The sequence below is a fragment of the Somniosus microcephalus genome, chromosome 4, assembly GCF_052327205.1.
Source record: "Somniosus microcephalus isolate GS21.2 chromosome 4, FLI_Smic_1.0, whole genome shotgun sequence".
Classification (NCBI taxonomy): Eukaryota; Metazoa; Chordata; class Chondrichthyes; order Squaliformes; family Somniosidae; genus Somniosus; species Somniosus microcephalus.
This window is the reverse complement of record NC_140990.1, coordinates 53,279,939-53,300,727: the sequence shown is the minus strand read 5'-3', so window position 1 is coordinate 53,300,727 and position 20,789 is coordinate 53,279,939. Positions and strand designations below refer to the sequence as shown.

The window sequence follows — 20,789 nt, the reverse complement described above, 5'->3', positions numbered from 1 at the left end:
AGTTTCTTTTCATACTCCCTTTTTGTAGCTCTTACTGTGTTTTGTCACCCTTTGTTGTTCTTTGTATTTCTCCCAATCACCAGGATTTGTGCTATTTATTGTATTTCCGTGTACTTGTTCTTTTAGTTTGATGTTGTCCCTTCTCTCTTTAGTCGTCCATGGCTGGGGTTTTTTGGTAAGTAGAGCTCTTGCCCCTCGGGGGTAGAAGCTGCTTCTGTATCACCGTAAATTATTTTTTGAACATCTCCCACTGATCTTCTGTTGTTTTACCCATTAACAGATTTCCCCAGTTTACTGTGGACAGTCTCGGTCTCATCCCGTTGAAGTTGCCCTGAACTAACACTAGAATCTTAGTAGCTGTTTCGCGTTTCTCCCTTTCAAACATAATGTGGAACTCGATCATGTTATGATCGCTGTTAGATAAATGTTCACTCACCGTGAGGCTGTTCACTAAATCTGGTACATTACTAAATCTAATATGGCCTGCTCCCTTGTTGGTTCTAGGACATATTGTTGCAGAAAATTATTCTAAGCATGTGAGAAATTCACCTGAGAAGACGATAGAGACCAAAGTGCCATTTGCCCCTCTCAGTGTGGCCCTGAAGGACTGTGTCCAGGCTGGAGTTCTGTTCCCGCCGTACGATCCTCCCCCAGATTGTCCTTTCTGAGCTCCAGCCAGGTGATGCTAAACACTCAGGTGGGAAAGAAGAAAATCTACAACAATGTATTTAAAACAAAGCTGATTTATTTCACATATATCCAGAATATTAAATTCCAGCCCAGTTACAGGAGTTATTAACATCAGCAGAAGCAAACCCCAACTGTCAGAATGAACATGGTTCAGTCCTGGATGTGATTAACAGCAGCAATAACAGCAGAATCCAACCCTGCAGTCACTTGTGAACTCGCTGGTGTGTCAGCAGGTTGGATGACTGAGTGAATCCCTTCCCACACAGGGAGCAGGTGAACGGCCTCTCCCCAGTGTGAAGTCGCTGGTGTGTTAGCAGGCTGGAGTGCTGAGTGTATCCCTTCCCACACATGGGGCAGACGAATGGCCTCTTCCCAGTGTGAACTCGGTGATGTCTCAGCAGGTTGCCAACCAGAGTGAATCCCTTCTCACATACGGAGCAAGTGAACGGCCTCTCCCCAGTGTGAACTCGGCAGTGTATCAAAAGGTCGGATGACTGAGTGAATCCCTTCCCACACACGGAGCAAGTGAACGGCCTCTCCCCAGTGCGAACTCGGCATATCAAATGGTCAGATGACTGATTGAATCCCTTCCCACACACGGAGCAGGTGAACAGCCTCTTCCCAATGTGAACTCGCTGGTGTCTCATCAGCTCTGCAGAACTTTTAAAGCTGTCCCCACAGTCACAGCATTTAAAAGGTCTCTCCCCAGTGTGAATGAGCTGGTGTGTTCGGAGCGGGGATGAGTGAGTGAATCCCTTCCCACACACAGAGCAGGTGAACAGCCTCTCCCCAGTGTGAACTCGCTGGTGTGTCAGCAAGTGGGATGGCTGAGTGAATCCCTTCCCACATACGGAGCAGGTGAATGGCCTCTCCCCAGTGTGACTGCGTCGATGAGTTTCCAGCTCAGACGGGTAATTGAATCCCTTCTCACAGTCCCCGCATTTCCACGGTTTCTCCATAGTGCGGGTGTCCTTGTGTCTCTCTAGTTTGAACAATCAGTTGAAGCCTCATCCACGCACAACACGTGTACAGTTTCTTCCCACTGTGAACGGTGCGATATTTTTTCAGGCTGTGTAGCTCTTTCCACAGTCAGTGCACTGGAACACTCTCACTCGGTGTGGGTGTCTCTTTGCTTTTCCAGTCACACTGATGTTTGAAATCTTTTCCCACAGACAGAAGAGTCAAACATTTCTCCTTCCACATTCAGAGGCCGATGATATTCAGGTCCTGGTGAATGGAGTGACTCTGTCAGATCTAGATGTGATGTCTGGTCTGAGTTTGCAGTGTGTAAATGCTGCCCTTCTCACAGCCTGTAAAAGGAGTTTACAAAAGCCATCACTGTGAGTCCAGGATAGAAATTGACAAGATTCTCTCCTCCTGGTTCCTGGCCAAGGGGGCCGCGCACGCACCCTGCAGCCCCCTGAGCCTCTCAAGATGGCGGCCGTTACCCCGGGCCGGTCACCGGGAGAAAACCCCGCAGCTGCCGCCCCACTGGGGGCAAACGCCCGGCCCGGAGGCTCTTGTTCGGGGCCTGAGGTCCACCCTGGGTGTTTGTGAAGCGGATAATATTGAGTGTTTTAATAATGGGGCCTGGGGCCGCACTCGGGGTGTGAGCAGCCCGCGTCCCCCCGGGGTTCATGAACCCGCTCCCTGAGCTCTCTCACCTGATGTGTCAGTGGCTGCTGCCAAGGTCCGCGTATGCTCAGCTCACACTGCCCGGGTGATTGACGGGTGCTTGGACCAATAGGAAGAGTGGGGCGGGGCTGGAGGACTGAGCGGGCGGCGGGTCCTCCAACCAATCAGAGTGTGTGAGGGGTGGGGCTTGACCTTTAAACCTGAGCAACAGAAGGTGAGCTGAGCATGCACGGACCGTGGCAGCAGCCGCTGACACATCAGGTGAGAGCGCTCAGGGAGCGGGTTCATGAACCCCGGGGGGGATGCGGGCCGCTCACACCCCGAGCTCAGGGAGCGGGTTCATGAACCCCGGGGGGTCGCGGGCTGCTCACACCCCGAGCTCAGGGAGTGGGTTCTTGAACCCCGGGGGGACGCGGGCCGCTCACACCCCGAGCTCAGGGAGCGGGTTCATGAACCCCGAGGGGAGGCGGGCCGCTCACACCCCGCGCTCAGGGAGCGGGTTCATGAACCCCGGGGGGACGCAGGCCGCTCACACCCCGAGCTCAGGGAGCGGGTTCATGAACCCCGGGGGGACGCGGGCCGCTCACACCCCGAGCTCAGGGAGCGGGTTCATGAACCCCGGGGGGACGCGGGCCGCTCACACCCCGAGCTCAGGGAGCGGGTTCATGAACCCCGGGGGGACGCGGGCTGCTCACACCCCGAGCTCGGGGAGCGGGTTCATGAACCCCGGGGGGACGCGGGCCGCTCACACCCCGAGCTCAGGGAGCGGGTTCATGAACCCCGGGGGGACGCGGGCCGCTCACACCCCGAGCTCGGGGAGCGGGTTCATGAACCCCGGGGGGACGCGGGCCTCTCACACCCCGAGCTCAGGGAGTGGGTTCATGAACCCCGGGGGGACGCGGGCCCCTCACTCCCCGAGCTCAGGGAACGGGTTCATGAACCCCGGGGGGACGCGGGCCGCTCACACCCCGAGCTCGGGGAGCGGGTTCATGAACCCCGGGGGGAGGCGGGCCGCTCACACCCCGCGCTCAGGGAGCGGGTTCATGAACCCCGGGGGGACGCGGGCCTCTCACACCCCGAGCTCAGGGAGTGGGTTCATGAACCCCGGGGGGACGCGGGATGCTCACACCCCGAGCTCAGGGAGCGGGTTCATGAACCCCGGGGGGACGCGGGCCGCTCACCGAGCTCAGGGAGCGGGTTCATGAACCCCGGGGGGACGCGGGCCGCTCACACCCCGAGCTCAGGGAGCGGGTTCATGAACCCCGGGGGGACGCGGGCTGCTCACACCCCGAGCTCAGGGAGCGGGTTCATGAATCCCGGGGGAGGCTGCGAGATTCTCAGCAGCTCAGCTCTGCTCGGTGCTGTGTGAATGGGCTGCTCCACACCCCGGCTGCTCACGGGGAATGCCAGTGCGGAGGGCCCAGTGCAGAAGGCCCGGGGTGGAAGACCCAGAGGAGAGTGTCCTAGGCGGGAGGCCCAGCACGGAGGACCCCAGGCGGGGGGCCTAGGGCGGAGCGGCTGGTCGACAGAAGCGAAGTCGGGAGATGCTGTGGGTGAGCATGCTGCACGGTTTCTAAAGTTGAAGAACGGTCTCCGGCCCGAATGAGTTCCAGCGGCCCCGCCTGTGCTCCGTTTGGTGGCAGCTGTGAGGCTTTTTCTCGGTGATGGGGGCCGGTTTGTGCGCTGCCATTTTGGTGGAGGAAAGACAGACTGTTCCCATCTATAGTATGGTGCTTGAGCGGCCATAAGATGGGAAAAGAGAACGGAATAAAAATGAAAAAGGAAAAAAGGAAGATAAAAGGCAAAACAAAGTAATATCGGCGAGGAATAATGAATGTCTTGATGGCTGGGTCCTGTGAGTGATAACAGCAAGAAGAAGGAAATTTGAGTAGTCGTTTTCTTCTTATATGGGATTTGAGAAAGTGGTCGGCTTCTTTTCTGTGGAAAGGTTGAAGACTGTGGACAAGGATCATGACATTATATGGTTAGATAACATCAAGTGAAGACGAGGAGTTATTAGAGTGCCAATAGGACTGGCGTAGAACTGGTATTTACTTGTTTTGTTGAAGAAGTTTTGGGTTTCTGGTTAAAAGTGGTTTACTTGAAGTTTTAATTGATTTCTGATATGGTTATGGGACTTTGTATATTGTGGTGTTATTTAGTGTTAAAGCCTTCCTTAATGTACGAACGATCGAATGAACGCTCAAGTGAACGCACGCATGTGGACACAAATAATACGCACGCACACACGCATACACAATGGAACATACGTTCGACCGAATGAAGGGCCCTCGCTCCCCAGGATGAAAGTGGGCATCCTACTGGGTAAGCGTGAGGCCTGTCTGGACGGATGAACGAACGCACGCATGCACGCAGGTAGACAAATGACACGCACGCACGCAGACATGCACAATGGAATTTACACTTGAGCGAACGAACGAACGGAGGAATGAATGACTGAATGTTTGAGCGATGCCAGTAGGACTGGCGTATACGGGTTCTTTCTTTTCTTGGTTTATTAAATAGTGGCAGTTTGTACTGTAAACATTATTGATTTACCTGTAAAAAATTATTATTGTATTTATATTGTTGACCATCAAGCTGTTTTTTGAGGCTTTATCCTTTTTATTGTGGTCAATGAATGTAATGGATTTACTATGTAATTGATGAGTTGTATAAGTACTGTTGTACTTGAATGTTAAAATTTTAAAAAAGGACAACAGGTTATACCAAGCAAAAACAAAGAGTCACTAGATTGCCAAAAGGACTGGCATAAAATTGTTTTTCACTATTGGTACCTGTACTGTTAATATTATTGGTTTACCTGTAAAATTTACCACTGCATTTGTACTGTTAACCGTAAAGCTGTTTTTAAGGCTTTGTTTTATTGCGGCTAATGAATGTAATGGATTTATTATGTAATTGATGAGTTGTAACAAATACTATCATATTTAAATAAATATGTTTGACTCAAAAAAAAGGATCATGACATTATATGGTTAGATAACATCAAGTGAAAACGAGGAGTTAGTAGAGTGCCACTAGGACTGGCGTAGAACTGGTATTTAGTTGTTTTGTTGAAGAAGTTTTGGGTTTCTGGTTAAAAGTAGTTTACTTGAAGTTTTAATTGATTTCTGATATGGTTATGGGACTTTGTATATTGTGGTGTTATTTAGTGTTAAAGCCTTCCTTAATGTACGAACGCTCAAGTGAACGCACGCATGCAGACACAAATAATACGCACGCACACGCATACACAATGGAACTTACGTTCGACCGAATGAAGGGCCTTCGCTCCCTAGGATGAAAGTGGGCATCCTACTGGGTGAGCGTGAGGCCTGCCTGGACGGATGAACGAACGCACGCATGCACGCAGGTAGACAAATGACATGCACGCACGCAGACATGCACAATGGAATTTATGCTTGAGTGAACGAACGAACGAACGGAGGAATGAATGACTGAATGATTGAGCGATGCCATGGGACTGGCGTATACGGGGGGATTTGTAGTGGGGAAAATACTAGAGTCCATTATAAAAGATGTAATAGCAGAGCACTTGGAAAACAGTGACAGGATCGGACAAAGTCAACATGGATTTACAAAAGGTAAATCGTGCTTGACTAATCTACTGGAATTTTTTGAGGATGTAACTAGTAAAATAGATAAGGGAGAACCAGTGGATGTGGTGTATTTGGACTTTCAGAAGGCTTTCGATAAGGTCCCACATAAGAGATTAGCGTGTAAAGTTAAGGCACATGGGATTGGGGGCAAGGTATTGACTTGGATAGAGAACTGGTTGGCAGATAGAAAGCAAAGAGTTGGAATAAACGGCTCTTTTTCCGAGTGGCAGGCAGTGACTAGTGGGGTACCGCAGGGATCAGTCCTTGGACCCCAGCTATTCACAATATATATTAATGATCTAGACAAGGGAACTAGATGTAATATCTGCAAATTTGCAGACGGCACAAAGCTGGGTGGGCGTGTGTGCCGTGAAGAGGATGCCGAGAAACTACAGGATGATTTGGACAGGTTGGGTGATTGGGCAGAGGCATGGCAGATGCAATATAATGTGGATAAATGTGAGGTTATCCACTTGGGTGTCAAAAACAGAAAGGCAGATTATTATCTGAATGGCAATAGATTGGGAGAAGGGGAAGTGCAACGAGACCTGGGTGTCCTTGTGCACCAGTCGCTGAAGGTAAACATGCAGGTGCAGCAGGCGGTTAAGAAGGCAAATGGTATGTTGGCCTTCATAGCAAGAAGGTTTGAGTACAGGAACAAGGATGTCTTGCTGCAGTTCTACAGGGCCTTGGTGAGACCACATCTTGAGTATTGTGTGCAGTTTTGGTCGCCTTATCTGAGGAAGGATATTCTTGCCATGGAAGGAGTTCAGAGAAGATTCACCTGGCTGATACCTGGGATGGCAGGAATGATGTATGAGGAGAGATTGGATCGATTGCGCTTGTACTCACTGGAGTTTAGAAGAATGAGAGGGGATCTCATTGAAACTTATAAAATACTGGCAGGACTGGACAGACTAGATGCAGGGAGGATGTTCCCGATGGTCGGGGAATCCAGAACCAGGGGTCACAGTCTAAGGATAAGGGGTAGGCCTTTTAGGACAGAAATGAGGAGGAATCTCTTCACCCAGAGAGTGGTGAACCTGTGGAATTCTCTACCACAGAAGGCAGTAGAGGCCAATTCATTAAATATATTCAAGAAGGAGTTGGATATATTTCTTAAGGCTAAAAGGATCAAGGGGTATGGGGAGAAAGCAGGGACCAGGTGCTGAACTTGGATGATCAGCCATGATCGCATTGAATGGCGGAGCAGGCTCGAGGGGCCAAATGGCCTACTCCTGCTCCTATCTTCTATGTTTCTATGTATATTGTTGTGTTATTTAGTGTTAAAGCCTTCCTCAATGTACGGATGAACGAACGCTCAAGTGAATGCACGCATGCAGACACAAATAATATGCACGCACACACGCACACACAATGAAACTTACGTTCGAACGAATGAAGGGCCCTCGCTCCCCAGGATGAAGGCCGGCATCCTATTGGGTGAGCGTGAGGCCTGTCTGGACGGATGAACGAACGCACTCATGCACGGAGGTAGACAAATGGCACACACGCACGCAGACATGCACAATGGAATTTACGCTTGAGCGAACGAACGAACGGAGGAATGAATGACTGAATGATTGAGCGATGCCAGTAGGACTGGCGTATACAGGTTCTTTCTTTTCTTGGTTTATTAAATAGTGGCAGTTTGTACTGTAAACATTATTGATTTACCTGTAAAAATTTATTATTTGTATTTATATTGTTGACCATAAAGCTGTTTTTGAATGTAATGGATTTACTATGTAATTGATGAGTTGCAACAAGTACTACCATATTTAAATAAATATGTTTGACTCAAAAAAAAATGAACTCCGAGGGGACGCGGGCTGCTCACACCCCGAGCGGGGTGGCAGCTGCGAGGCTTTCTCCCGGTGACAGGCCCGGGGTAACGGCCGCCATCTTGAGAGGCTCAGTGGGCAGCAGGGCGCATGCGCAGCCCCCTTGGCCAGGAACCAGGAGGAGAGAATCTTGTCAATTTCTATCCTGGACTCACAGTGATGGCTTTTGTAAACTCCTTTTACAGGCTGTGAGAAGGGCAGCATTTACACACCGCCAGCTCAAACCAAACATCACATCAAGATCTGACAGAGTCACTCCATTCATCAGGACCCGAATATCATTGGCCTCTCAATGTGGAAGGAGAAATGTTTGTCTGTTCTGTCTGTGGGAAAAGATTTCAAACATCAGTGTGACTGGTAAAGCACCGAGACACACACACCCGAGTGAGAGTGTTCTAGTGCACTGACTGTGGAAAGAGCTTTAACCAGTTATACAGCCTGAAAAAACATCGCACCGTTCACAGCGGGGAGAAACCGTACACGTGTTCTGTGTGTGGACGAGGCTTCAACCGATTGTCCAACCTAGAGCGACACTAGGACACCCGCACCACGGAGAAACAATGGAAATGTGGGGACTGTGGGAAGCGATTCAATTACCCTTCCCAACTGGAAATTCATCAACGCAGTCACACCGGGGAAAGGCCGTTCACTTGCTCCGTATGTGGGAAGGGACTCACTCACTCATCCATTCTCAAGACACTTCAGCGAGTTCACAATGCCGAGAGACCATTCAGCTGCACTCACTGTGGGAAGGGATTTAATCGTTCATCCAACCTGCTGACACACCAGCGAGTTCACACTGGGGAGAGGCTGTTCACCTGCTCCATGTGTGAGAATGGATTCAGTCTATCATGCAACCTGCTGAAACATCAATGAGTTCACAAGTGACTGCAAGGGTTGGATTCTGCTGTTATTGCTGCTGTTAATCACATCCAGGACTGAACCATGTTCATTGACAGTTGGGGGTTGTTTCTGCTGATGTTAATAACCCCTATAACTGGGATGAAGTTTAATATTCAGGATATATAGCTGATTGACTTGTCGGGGCTGCAATGTTCATTTAAGAACCGCTGTCTGATCTTTCCCCTTAATTTATGATGAGAGTCCTTGAATTGAGTTGAGGAGCAAAAATAATATGATCACGCTATTGAGGGTATTGTATAGGCCTCCAAATAGTGAGAGGGAGGTAGATGAGCAAATCTGCTGGGAAATTGCAGAGATATGCAAGAGCTATAGAGTGGTGATATTGGGGGCCTTTAATTACCCAAATATCGATTGGGATAATGCTGGGGTAAAGGGAAAGGAGGGGGAGGAATTTCTGAATTGTGTTCAGGAGAATTTCCTTCACCAGTATGTTCTTGGCCCAACGAGGAAGGAGGCATTGCTGGATCTGGTGCTGGGGAATGAGGTGGGCCAGGTTGACCAAGTGTCTGTGGGAGAACACTTGGGTACGAGTGATCATCGTATCATAAGATTTAGATTAGCAATGGAGAGGAGCAAGGAACAATCAAGAGTGGAACTTCTAAACTGGAAGAGGGCTAACTTCAATGGGATGTGAAAGGATCTAGCCAGGGTAAAATGGAACCAAAGACTGACAGGAAAAACTGTAATGGAACAATGGGTGATCTTTAAGGAGGAGATGTTCCAAGTACAGGCTAGGTACATTCCAACAAGAGGGAAGGGTAAGGGAACCAAAGCAAGGGCTCCTTGGATGACGAGGGAGACAGAGAAGACGATGAAACAAAAAAAGAGGGTGTATGATGCATGTCAGCAGCAGGAGCGGCGGCAGTGATAAAAGGTGAGCCCAAGGCTCAGGTAGGCCCCACAGTAGCAGCAGCGGCAGTGCGGACCTGGGTGAGGTGGCAGCGGCGGCGGCGGAGCAAGTCTAAAACCAGTGGCGAGGCGCAGGTAGGCCTACCAATCTCCAATCTCCGAGCTCAGAGGGAGGGAGAGAAATAAAAAGTAATCGAAGTGTGACGTCACCAGAAAGCAGGTAAGTGATTGGTTGGTGAGTATTTCTCCCTTTTTTAAACTTAATCTCTGTGGTTTATAGTTTCTAGGGTCTCTGTGGTGTAGCGGGGACTGTTGGTAAACCAGGGCCCTTAAGTATATCATTTAACTGTAGTGTAATTGGTGGGATTGATTTGTTTAATTTAATTTGAATTAACTAAAGGGTAAGTCATGACAGGAGAGCTCGGCCCCGTGGCATGCTCCTCCTGTGCTATGTGGGAACTCAGGGACACTTCCTCTGTCCCTGACAACCATGTGTGCAGGAAGTGTATCCAGCTAGAGCTACTGGCAGACCGCACTGCGGCACTGGAGCTGCGATTGGACACATACTGGACCATCCATGATGCTGAGGACATCGTGGATATCACATCTGATCAGTTGGTCACACCACAGGTAAAGATTGCACAGGCAGAAAGGGAACGGGTGACCAACAGGCAGAGTAGTAGGCGCAGGCAGGTAGTGCAGGGGTCCCCTGTGGCCATCCCCCTCTCAAACAGATATACCGCTTTGGATACTGGGGTGGGGGGATGGCTCTGCTGCACAGGAAGGGAGGAAAAAGAACGGGTGAGCTATAGTAATAGGGGATTCTATTGTAAGGGGAATAGATAGGCATTTCTGCGGCTGCAAATGAGACTCCAGGATGGTGTGTTGCCTCCCTGGTGCAAGGGTCAAGGATGTCTCAGAGTGGCTGCAGAACATTTTGGAAGGGGAGGGTGAAAAGCCAGTTGTCGTGGTGCATATAGGTACCAATGATATAGGTAAAAAACAGGATGAGGTCCTAAAAGCTGAATATAGGGAGTTAGGAGGTAAATTTTAAAATAGGACTTCAAAGGTAGTAATCTCAGGATTGCTACCAGTGCCACGTGCTAGTCAGAGTAGAAATAGAAGGATATATCAGATGAATACGTGGCTAGAGGAATGGTGCAAGGGGGAGGGATTCAAATTCCTGGGACATTGGAACCGGTTCTGGGGGAGATGGGACCTGTACAAAATGGACGGTTTGCACCTGGGCAAAGCCGGACCGATGTCCTAGGGGGAGTGTTTCCTAGTGCTCTGGGGGAGGGTTTAAACTAAAATGGCAGGGGGTTGGGAACCTGAGCGGGGAGACAGAGGAAAGGGAAACAAGGATAAAAGCAAAAGACAGGAAGGAGAAAAACAAAAGTGGCAGGCAGAGAAATCAAGGGTTTAATCAAACATGGCCACAGCAAATAATAATTCTAAAAGATCTAAGAGCGTTAAAAAAACAAGCCTGAAGGCTTTGTGTCTTAATGCGAGGAGCATTCAGAATAAAGTGGATGAATTAGCTGCGCAATCGAGGTAAACGAATATGATATGATTGGGATTACGGAAACATGGCTCCAGTGTGGCCAAGGCTGGGAACTCAACATCCAGGGGTATTCAATATTCAGGAAAGACAGGCAAAAAGGAAAAGGAGGTGGGGTAGCATTGCTGATTAAAGAGGGGTTTAACACAATTGTAAGGAAGGATATTAGCTCTGATGATGTGGAATCTGTATGGGTAGAACTGAGAAATACCATGGGGCAGAAAACTTTAGTGGGAGTGGTATATAGACCTCTAAACAGTAATGTGGAGGTCGGGGGCGGCAGAGCGACTACAAAAGGCCCCAGAGGCTCAGGTAGGCCTCAGTGCGGCATCGGCAGTGGGTGGAGGCGGAGCAGCGTGGCAGAGCGACTACAAGAGGCCCCAGAGGCTCAGGTAGGCCTCAGTGCGGCATCGGCAGCAGGTGGAGGCAGAGCAGCGTGGCAGAGCGACTACAAGAGGCCCCAGAGGCTCAGGTAGGCCTCACCAATCTCCAATCTCAGGCAAGGAGAGAGGTAAAAAGTATTCAAGGTGTGACGTCACCACAAAACAGGTAGGTGATTGGTTGGAGTATTTCTCTCATTTTAAAACTTTAAGTCTGTGGTTTATAGTTTTTAAGGTTGCTGTGGTGTACCAGGGACAGTTTGTAAACCAGGGCCCTTAAATATATCATTTAACTGTAGTGAAATTGGTGGGATTCATTTAATTTTAATTAATTAGTTAAAGGGTAAGTGCGAGTCATCAGAGAGTGCTGTGAGTTTGGGTAAGAGTGAGAATTCTTTAATTGTTATTTCTCTTTAAATCATTCCTGATAAGATTACTTAAGCAGTTTAAGTAAAGGGGAAAAGTTAAATATTTGGGATTCTGTTGGTTTAAGAAGAGTAAAACAAGGTTTCACTGCAGTAGGAGTAAATTGGCACAGCAGGCAGTGGAAACCAGTTTTCTAACCAATCAGCAGGGGTGACTCATTTGGCTGTAAACAAACAAACAGTATAAAAAGACCAGTCCTAGTGCGAGCAAGCACTGAGTGCGAGTCATCAAAGAGTGCTGTGAGTTAGGGTAAGTGGGGTGTTAGGTGTTCTTTTCAAACTTTAACTCTGTGGGTTGTAGTTAATAAGGCCTTTCTGGTGCAGAGTGACTGTTGGTAAACCATTTAACTGGTGTAACTAGAGGGATTGATTTAATTTAAATCCAATTAATTAAAGGGGATACAAGCATCTAAAATCGGGCAGAGGGTGTCCATAACTAACAATAAAAAATTTAATTAATTACATAGAATGGAGCAGGTGATGTACTACTGTTGCGAGATGTGGGAGCCGGTGAACCCCATTGAGGCTCACAGTGATTACGTCTGTGACAAGTGTCTGCTGCTGCAGGAACTCCAGCTCCGTGTTGATAGAAACATAGAAACATAGAAGATAGGAGCAGGAGTAGGCCATTCGGCCCTTCGAGCCTGCTCCGCCATTCAACGAGATCATGGCTGATCATCCAAACCCTAGCACCCGGTCCCGACACCGACAGCCATCCCACCCAAGCCCTATCCCCATAACCCCACGTATTTAAACCCCCTAACACTAAGGGCCAATTTTTTTTCATGGCCAATCAACCTAACCCACACATCTTTGGACTGTGGGAGGAAACCGGAGTACCCGGAGGAAACCCATGCAAACACGGGGAGAATGTGCAAACTCCACACAGACAGTCACCCGAGGCCGGATTTGAACCCGGGTCCCTGGCGCTGTGAGGCAACAGTGCTAACCACTATGCCACCGTGCTGCCCGTAAGAGCTGGAGTCTGAGCTTCAGACACTGCGACACATCAGGGAGGGGGAGAAGTACCAGGACTCTGTGTATCAGGAGGTGGTCACACCTATGAAGTTAAGTAATTCAGATGTAGCCCATGGTCAGGGACAGGACGGTGTGACTACGAGTGAGGCAGGTACGGGGATCCAGGAGGTAGAGCTGGAGGAGCCGCAGCCCTTGCTCTTGACCAACAGGTTCGAGGTTCTTACTCTCTGTGGGGACAGGAGCAGGGACTGCAGGGAGGATGAGCAACCTGGCCACAGCACCGTGGAACGGGGGGCCATTCAAGAGGGGGGAGCAAATAGAAATGTAGTGGTAGGGGATAGTATTATTAGGGGGATAGATAGAGTTCTCTGCAGCCGAGAGCGAGAGTCCCGAAGGCTGTGTTGCCTACCCGGTGCCAGGGTTAAGGACATCTCCTCTGGGCTGGAAAGAAACTTGCAGTGGGAGGGGGTGGATCCAGTTGTCGTGGTCCATGTTGGTACAAACGACGTAGATAGGACTAGGAAGCCGGTTCTGTTAAAGGAGTATGAGCAGCTAGGGGTCAAATTAAAAAACAGAACCTCAAGGGTAATAATCTCTGGATTATTACCTGAGCCACGAGCGAATTTGGCTAGGACAAATAAAATTAGAGAGTTAAATGTGTGGCTCAAAGACTGGTGTGGGAGAAATGGGTTTTGCTTCCTGGGACACTGGCACCAGTACTGGGGCAGGAGGGAGCTGTTCCGTTGGGACGGGCTTCACTTGGCCAGTGCTGGGACTAGAGTCCTGGCGGATCATATAACTAGGGCTGTAGAGAGGGCTTTAAACTAACTAGTGGGGGGGAGGTTCCTAGAGAGCAAATAATAAAAATGACAACAGAGAAGGTCATAGACGTAGGTATCAGTGGGGAAATTAAAAACCAGAGCGTGTCAGGAAGGGGCAGAAGGTATGGAGTAAAAGGTAAAGTAATAAAAAGGGCAAAAGCAGGAACTAAGTGTCACAAAACATATTTGAAAGTTCTCTATCTGAATGCACGTAGCATTCGTAACAAAATAGACGAGTTAATGGCACAAATAACTACATATGGGTATGATCTTGTGGCCATTACAGAAACATGGCTGCAGGGTGACAATGCCTGGGAATTAAACATACCAGGTTATTTAACGATCAGGAAGGACAGGCAGGAAGGAAGGGGAGGTGGGGTGGCTATGTTAATAAAGGAAGGAATCACTGTAATACAGAGAAATGATATTGGGTCAAAAGATCAGGATAATGAAACAGTTTGGGTGGAGGTAAGGAATAATAAGGGGAAGAAAACACTAGTGGGCGTAGTCTATAGGCCTCCGAACAGTTGCAACTCTGTTGGACGGAGTATCAATCAGGAAATAGTTGAGGCTTGTAATAAGGGAGCATCTATAATTATGGGGGATTTTAACTATCATATTAATTGGACAAATCAAATTGGGCAGGGCTGCCTTGAGGATGAGTTCATTGAGTGTATTAGGGATGGGTTTCTTGAGCAGTATGTAGCTGAACCGACCAGGGGGCAAGCAACCTTAGATCTGGTCCTGTGTAACGAGACAGGATTAATTAAAAATGTCCTAGTAAAGGATCCCCTTGGAATGAGTGACCATAACATGGTTGAATTCCATATTCAATTAGAGGGTGAGAAGGTTGGATCTCAAACAAGCGTGCTAAGCTTGAATAAAGGAGACTATGAAGGTATGAGAGCGGAATTGAGTAGAGTGGATTGGGAAAATAGATTAAAGGGTAAGACGATACATGATCAATGGTGTACATTTAAGGAGTTATTTCACAACTTCCAAAAAAAATATATTCCACTGAGAAGAAAAGGGTGTAAAAGAAAAGACAGCCATCCGTGGCTAAGTAAAGAAATTAAGGATAGTATTCGACTAAAAACAAGGGCATAAAAGGTAGCCAAATCTAGTGGGAGGATAGAGGATTGGGAAAACTTTAAAAGACAGCAAAAAATAACAAAAAGATTGATTAAGAAAGGGAAGATAGATTATGAAAGTAAATTAGCAAAAAATATAAAAACAGATAGTAAGAGTTTTTATAGTTATATAAAATGAAAAAGGGTGGCTAAAGTAAATGTTGGTCCCTTAGAGGATGAGACCGGGAAATTAATGGTGGGAAATATGGAGATGGCAAAAACACTGAATGAATATTTTGTATCAGTCTTTACAGTAGAAGACACTAAGAATATCCCAACACTGGACAAACAGGGGGCTATAGGGGGGAGGAGCTAAACATGATCAAAATCACTAAGGAAGTGGTACTCGGTAAAATAATGGGACTCAAGGCGGATAAATCACCTGGACCTGATGGCTTACATCCTAGGGTCTTGAGGGAAGTGGCGGTAGGGATTGTGGATGCATTGGTAATAATTTTCCAAAACTCCCTGGACTCAGCAAAGGTCCCGGCAGACTGGGAAACTGCTAATGTAACGCCCTCATTTAAAAAGGGCAGTAGACAGAAGGCTGGAAACTATAGACCGGTTAGCCTAACATCTGTGGTAGGTAAAATATTGGAGTCCATTATTATGGAGACAGTAACAGGACATTTGGATAATCATAATTTAATAGGACAGTCAGCATGGTTTTATGAAGGGGAAGTCATGTTTGACAAATTTGCTGGAGTCCTTTGAGGAAGTAACATATAGGGTGGATAAAGGGGACCCAGTGGACGTAGTGTATTTAGACTTCCAAAAGGCATTTGACAAGGTGCCACACAAAATATTATTGCTTAAGATAAAAAATCACGGGATTGGGGGTAATATTCTGGCATGGATAGAGGACTGGCTATCTAACAGAAGGCAGAGAGTTGGGATAAATGGTTCATTCTCAGACTGGCAATCAGTAACTAGTGGTGTTCCGCAGGGGTCAGTGCTGGGTCCCCAACTCTTTACAATCTATATTAACGATTTGGAGGAGGGGACCGAGTGTAACATATCAAAGTTTGCAGATGATACTAAGATGGGAGGGAAAGTAGTGAGTGAGGAGGACACAAAAAACCTGCAAGGGGACATAGACAGGCTAAGTAAGTGGGCAGAGATTTGGCAGATGGAATACAATACTGGAAAGTGTGAGGTTATGCACTTTGGCAGGAAAAATCGTAGAGCAAGCTATTATCTTAATGGCAAGAAACTGGAAAGTACTGAAGTACAAAGGGATCTGGGGGTCCTGGTGCACGAAACTCAAAAGGTTAGTATGCAGGTGCAGCAAGTGATTAAGAAGGCCAATGGAATGTTGGCTTTCATTGCTAGGGGGATAGAATATAAAAATAGGGAGGTATTGCTTCAGTTGCACAAGGTATTGGTGAGACCGCACCTGGAATACTGCATACAGTTTTGGTGTCCATACTTAAGAAAAGACATACTTGCTCTCGAGTCAGTACAAAGAAGGTTCACTTGGTTAATCCCGGGGATGAGGGGATGGACATATGAGGAGAGGTTGAGTAGATTGGGACTCTACTCATTGGAGTTCAGAAGAATGAGAGGTGATATTATTGAAACATATAAGATTGTGAAGGGGTTGGATCAGGTGGATGCGGGGCGGATGTTCCCGATGATGGGTGAAACTAGAACTAGGGGGCATAGTCTTAGAATAAGGGGCTGCTCTTTCAAAACTGAGATGAGGAGGAACTACTTCACTCAGAGGGTGGTAGGTCCATGGAATATGCTGCCCCAAAAAGCTGTAGAAGCTACATCATTACATAAATTTAAAACAGAAATAGACAGTTTCCTAGAAGTAAAGGGAATTAAGGGTTGCGGGGAGCGGGCAGGAATTTGGACATGAGTCTAGGTTTGGATCGGTCATGGCCCTATGTGTAGCGGAGCGGGCCCAGGGGCCGTGTAGACCGATCCTGCTCCTATTTCGTGTGTCTAATTCTGTTAGATTCAGGAGATGGTTCTGTGATAGTAGATTGGCGGTTAGGATCAGATCAGCCATGATCTTATTGAATGGCGGAGCAGGCTCGAGGGGCCGATTGGCCTACTCCTGCTCCTATTGCTTATGTTCTTATGTTCTTATTAAAAGAGAAATTAGAGAAGCGTGCAATAAGGGCACAGCAGTTATCATGGGTGACTTTAATCTACATATAGATTGGGCGAACCAAATTAGTAACAATACTGTGGAGGAGGAATTCCTGCAGTGTATACGGGATGGTTTCCTGGACCAATATGTCGAGGAACCAACTAGAGATCAGGCCATCTTAGACTGGGTATTATGTAATGAGAAAGGATTAATTAGCAATCTTGTTGTGCGAGGCCCCTTGGGTCGGAGCGATCATAATATGATAGAATTCTTCATTAAGATAGAGAGTGAAGTAGTTGACTCAGAGACTAGGGTCCTGAATTTAAATAAAGGAAACTACGATGGTATGAGGCGCGAGTTGGGTAGGATTGATTGGGGAATGTCACACAAAGGGTTGATGGTGGATAGGCAATGGCAAACATTCAAAGATCGCATGGCTGAACTACAGAATTTGTTCATCCTAGTTTGGCATACAAATAAAACAAAAAAGGTGACTCAACTGTGGCTAACAAGGAAAATTAGGATAGCATAAGATCCAAGGAGATAACATATAAATTGGCCAGAAAAAGCAGAAAACCTGAGGATTGGAAGCAGTTTAGGATTCAACAAAGGAGAACAAAGGGATTAATTAAGAGGGGGAAAATAGTGTATGAGAGTAAGCTTGCAGGGAACATGAAAACTGACTGTAAAAGCTTTTATAGATATGTGAAGAGAAAAAGATTGGTGAAGTCAAGCGTAGATCCCTTGCAGTCAGAATCAGGGGAATTTATAATGGGGAACAAAGAAATGGCAGACCAATTAAATACATACTTTGGTTCTGTCTTCACAAAGGAGGACACAAATAACCTCCCAAAGATGTCGGGGAACATAGCGTCTAATGAAAGGGAGGAACTGAAAGAAATCAATATTTGTAGGGAAATGGTGTTAGGGAAATTGATGGGATTGAAGGCCGATAAATCCCATGGGCCTGATAATCTACATCCTAGGGTACTTAAGGAAGTGGCCCTCGAAATAGTCGATGCATTGCTGGTCATCTTCCAGAATTCGATAGACCCTGGAACAGTACCCATGGATTGGCGGGTAGCTAATGTTACCCCACTATTCAAAAAAGGTGGTAGAGAGAAAATGGGGAATTACAGACCGGTAAGCCTGACATCAGTAGTGGGGAAAATGCTAGAGTCCATTATAAAAGATGTAATAGCAGAGCACTTGGAAAACAGTGACAGGATCGGACAAAGTCAACATGGATTCACAAAAGGTAAATTGTGCTTGCCTAATCTACTGGAATTTTTTGAGGATATAACTGGTAAAATAGATAAGGGAGAACCAGTGGATGTGGTGTTTCTGGACTTTCAGAAGGCCTTCGATAAGGTCCCGCATAAGAGATTAGCGTGTAGCAGAATATCTTGCAAGGGGAGGGTGAACAGCCAGTTGTCGTGGTGCATATAGGTACCAACGATATAGGTAAAAAGCGGGATGAGGTCCTAAAAGCGGAATATAGGGAGTTAGGAGGAAAATTGAAAAATAGGACCTCAAAGGTAGTAATCTCAGGATTGCTACCACTGCCACGTGCTAGTCAGATTAGAAATAGAAGGATATTTCAGGTGAATACATGGCTAGAGGAATGGTGCAAGGGGGAGGGATTCAAATTCCTGGGACATTGGAACCGGTTCTGGGAGAGGTGGGACCAGGTCAAACTGGACAGTTTGCACCTGGGCAGGGCCGGGACCGATGTCCTAGGGGGAGTGTTTAAACTAAAATGGCAGGGGGTTGGGAACCTGAGCAAGGGGACAGAGGAAAGGGAAACAAGGATAAAAGCAAAAGATAGGAAGGAGAAAAACAAAAGTGGCAGTCAGAGAAATCAACGGTTTAAATCAAACTTGTCCACAATAAATAATAATTCTAATAGGGGTAAGAGCGTTAAAAAACAAGCCTGAAGGCTTTGTGTCTTAATCCGAGGAGCATTCGTAATAAGGTGGATGAATTAGATGCGCAAATAGAGGTAAACGAATATGATATGATTGGGATTACGGAAACATGGCTCCAGGGTGGCCAAGGCTGGGAACTCAACATCCAGGGGTAGTCAATATTCAGGAAAGGTAGGCAAAAAGGAAAGGGAGGTGGGGTAGCATTGCTGGTTAAAGAAGGGATTAACACATTTGTAAGGAAGGATATTAGCTCTGATGATGTGGAATCTTTATGGGTAGAACTGAGAAATACCAAGGGGCAGAAAACGTTAGTGGGAGTGGTATGTAGACCTCCAAACAGTAAGGTGGAGGTTGGGGATGGCATTAAAAGGGAAATTAGAGAAGCGTGCAATAAGGGCACAGCAGTCATCATGGGTGACTTTAATCGACATATAGATTGGGCTAACCAAATTAGTAACAATACTGTGGAGGAGGAATTCCTGGACTGTTTAAGGGATGGTTTCCTGGACCAATATGTCGAGGAACCAACCAGAGATCAGGACATCTTAGACTGGGTACTCTGTAATGAGAAAGGATTAATTAGCAATCTTGTTGTACGAGGCCCCTTGGGTCGGAGCGATCATAATATGATCGAATTCTTCATTAAGATGGAGAATGAAGTAGTCGACTCAGAGACTAGGTTCCTAAATTTAAATAAAGGAAACTATGATGATCTGAGGCGTGAGTTGGGTAGGATTGATTGGGGGATGTTGCTCAAAGGGTTGACGGTGGATAGGCAATGGCAAACATTCAAAGACCACATGGATGAACTACAGAATTTGTTCATCCCAGTTTGGCAAAACAATAAAACAAAAAAGGTGACTCAACCGTGGCTAACAAGAGAAATTAGGGATAGCATAAGATCCAAGGAGAGGACATATAAATTAGCCAGAAAAAGCAGTAAACCTGAGGATTGGGAGCAGTTTAGGATTCAATAAAGGAGGACAAAGGGATTAATTAAGAAAGGGAAAATAGAATATGAGAGTAAGCTTTCAGGGAACATAAAAACTGACTGTAAAAGCTTTTATAGATATGTGAAGAGAAAAAGATTGGTGAAGTCAAGCGTAGGTCCCTTGCAGTCAGAATCAGGGGAATTTATAATGGGGAACAAAGAAATGGCAGACCAATTACATACATATTTTGGTTCTGTCTTCACAAAGGAGGACACAAATAACCTCCCAGAGATGTCGGGGAACATAGGGTCTGATGAAAAGGAGGAACTGAAAGAAATCAGTATTTGTAGGGAAATGGTGTTAGGGAAATTGATGGGATTGAAGGCCGATAAATCCCCAGGGCCTGATAATCTACATCCTAGGGTACTTAAGGAAGTGGCACTGGAAATAGTTGATGCTTTGCTGATGATCTTCCAGCATTCGATGGAATCTGGAACAGTACCCATGGATTGGAGGGTAGCTAATGTTACCCCACTATTCAAAAAAGCTGGTAGAGAGAAAACGGGGAATTACAGACCGGTAAGCCTGACATCGGTAGTGGGGAAAATGCTAGAGTCCATTATAAAAGATGTAATAGCAGAGCACTTGGAAAACAGTGACGGGATTGGACAAAGTCAACATGGATTTACAAAAGGCAAATCATGCTTGACTAATCTACTGGAATTTTTTGAGGATGTAACTGGTAAAATAGATAAGGGAGAACCAGTGGATGTGGTGTATTTGGACTTTCAGAAGGTTTTCGATAAGGTCCCGCATAAGAGATTAGCGTGTCAAGTTAAGGCACATGGGATTGGGGGCAAGGTATTGACTTGGATAGAGAACTGGTTGGCAGACAGAAAGCAAAGAGTTGGAATAAACGGGCCTTTTTCCGAGTGGCAGGCAGTAACTAGTGGGGTACCGCAGGGATC

General features: G+C 46.9%; 2 pseudogenes; one reads left to right on the top strand and one right to left on the bottom strand.

The window, feature by feature from the left end:
• LOC147118889 (uncharacterized) overlaps positions 1–8,668 on the top strand; it is a 121,230-nt pseudogene extending 112,562 nt beyond the window's left edge.
• Positions 841–20,789, bottom strand: part of LOC147118888 (uncharacterized) — a 54,014-nt pseudogene continuing 34,065 nt past the window's right edge.